Raw genomic sequence first — 3,078 nt, 5'->3', positions numbered from 1 at the left:
CTATTTGATTCAAAGCTCTCCTCTTCCTCACTCCCTCTCTGTGCTCCTTGCCCTGACCCCTTTGTGGTGCTTACCTTCTGATGTTGGGGTCAGAAGAAGAAAGAGAGAAAACAGTTCACCACTGAGGTGGCTACCACTTGCCTTCCCTCAGCTAGCTTGCAGTTGGAATGCTGCTGACGAGCTCAGTGTTTAGCAGCCCCCCCCCCCGCCCCCCGCCAGGCACTGATGTCCCTTGCATCTTCCAGATAGTGGACTCTTTCTGCCTTCCTCTGGTGCATATGCCTCATAACTCCATGGTGTATATGTGTATGTGTATTTTTAGGGACCTAGAAATCCTGTAGCTTCCAATATCCTCCAAGGTCCTGGCTCTAATACCTCTTGGGACCCAGAAATTCAAGCAGAAGGTGTTTGTTCCTTCTTCACCTGGCAATCCCCTCACCCTGAGGATTCTAAAATTCTCGACCTTTTTCCAGTAGCACTAGGCCTGGTCCATAAAGCAGGATTAAGTGGCTAAGCTCATGTCTAATTCCTATGGTTCTCTGAGGCCTCCCTCCAGTGGCGTACTAGAGTCAGGTCATTCAAGCTTACAAAAATGTAGTGCTAAATTTTCATAAAATGTGTTAGCTAGTTGGTGCCACATTGGTAGCTTGAAATCGGCCCTGGTGGTAGTGTTTACACGATAAAAATACCACCAGTGGGTGGTTTAACATTTACCAGCAAACCACCGCCTCCTTTCTACCAATGCGAGGGAAGGTGGGGATGGAAGTAATCTCTCATCATCATTAGAGTCCCCAAAAGGCAACTTCAATTTTCCTTTCAATCTAAATCTACATGGGTGGCTAGAGTGGAGGTGATGATAGGGTCAGTTCAGGTGAAATGAGACCTCTATTAAGTAGTTTGTGAGAAGTAGCTGGCCTCAACAACTGGGGCTAATCAGATTATTTTTAAAGGTGGCTGCCTACCATTTTATTGTATCAGTACACCACGATTTTTGTAATCAATCTCATTTTAGACATTTAGATTATTTCAAATTTTTTACTATATTAAACAATGGTATAAAGAATGTTCTTATACATAAATCTTTGTGTTTAATGAGGTAAGCCCTCAATAAATGTTAGCTATTATTACTGTGATGATGACGATGATGATGATGATGACAACGACAACGACGATGATGGTAATGATGATTTTAAGTGAGGTTACTAGGCTCAGCCTGGAGCAAGGGTAATGCTAAATAAACAGTCCTCCCCTTCCTCTTTCCCATCAACATCCTTAATGCTGGCAGTCAGACTTCTTCTACTCCCCAGCAGGAAATTGAAAGATGCCTCCCTGGCGAATTTGATTGGCCTAAGAGAAAAAAAAAAAAAAACAAAGAGGGGGAGGGGGGGAGGTAGATGGGGTAAAAGAGGTCAAATACTTGATGATGGAAGGAAACCTAACTTCGGGTGGTTAACACCCAATGCTATATATGTTAACACACACACACACACACACACACACACACACACACACACCCCTTTTCAGTTGTTTACTCCTAAATACAAATGAATGAAGATAATCAAAGAGTAGTAAAAAATTTTTAACAGAAAAAAAGACTAAAACAAACACTGAATAAAGAAACTGAGAAGAAATAGAAACAATTCAGGGAGCAGAAGCCAGAAAACAAACCCTATAATTAATATTCTCAAAGACGTGCACAGATGCATTGTATACATGAAACATTCACTGATGTTAGAAATAAAAAAGGGACATTCTGAGAACAAGAATGAGATCTTGAAAATTCAAACTATTAGAGTATAATTGTTTTTAATTCAAATTGTAGATTGAAGATACATTTAAATCATTTTCCCAGGATGTAGAACAAAATGGCAAACTGGTGGGAAATAAAGGTAAGAGAACTAGAGAACCATTATCCATTAGGAACTACCAGAGAGAAAACAAAAAATAGAGCAGAAGAAGTAATCGAAGACAGAATAAAAGAAGGCTTTTCCCCAACTGAAGGAAATGAGTTACAAGATTTAAGGGATGACTAAACATCTAGTACAATGACTATAAGACACATGCCAAGGTACATTGTCATGAAATTTCAGAATACCAGGGATAAGGTCTCAAAAAATTTACTTGCCATCAACTTTTTCTCAGAAAGCTACTAGAATATGTACTCTATCAAGACAAGGGAGTGATCAGAGGAAGACAAGGGAACAGAGGGTTCCAACACAAGAGATTGATGAAGAAAATTATCAGGATGAAGGTGAAAGGAAAGCCTGGAAAGACAGTTATGCTGCAGGCTAGAGACAGGTGGATGGAGGGTTTTGGAAGGATGTCTCCAGAAAAAAAGATGAGGCTATCAGATTACCTGATGTGTTGACCATATTGAGAAGAGTTTTAGAGTCCTTTTAGTAAGTATGGGGTTAGATTAATATTAATAAGTACATAAAAACTAAGCTAGTAAAAAAGGAAACTTATTAACTCCAAGAAAAACAGGAGAATTATTTGTATGTAGGGAGGAAGAAGGGTTGCAAGGAAGCTAAATCATTATATGTCATATAGGAAGTTAATAGGTAATGTTTAAGATTGAAAAATTAAGACATAGCAGTATAAGCTATAATTCAGGAATTTAGAGTTAAATATCAAAATAAACCCCAAAACCAATCAAGAGAAATTAGAATAATTGCCTGTTAGAAGAAGAACACGGAGGTTGGGAAGAATGAAGTTTTCAATAGAGGAATTCTGGTCCAACTATGTGCATATATTGCTTTGATAATAATAATAACTGCTGAGAAGGTTTTTTGTGGAGTTTAAATTGTATAATGCAGGTAAAGCTCTTAATACACTGCTTGGACTATAGATGTGTTACTATTCAAAGTCTCGGTTATATAATAGGTACTAATTTTTTTAAGTGCAAAATTGTAATAACATTAGATACAGAATGCTACAATCAGAAAGGCCAACAAGCTGTAAATTGTGCTCAACGTCATGTGATTCTTGGTCTTTCAGCTATTTGTTATTATTAAGGCTACTGCCTATCTTCTATTAACACACAAAATTGAGAGCTTTGCTATCACTTCCATTATCCTC

Source organism: Pteropus alecto, unplaced genomic scaffold (genome assembly GCF_000325575.1).
Source record: "Pteropus alecto unplaced genomic scaffold, ASM32557v1 scaffold1027, whole genome shotgun sequence".
Taxonomy (NCBI): domain Eukaryota; kingdom Metazoa; phylum Chordata; class Mammalia; order Chiroptera; family Pteropodidae; genus Pteropus; species Pteropus alecto.
This window is presented reverse-complemented; position numbering follows the sequence as displayed.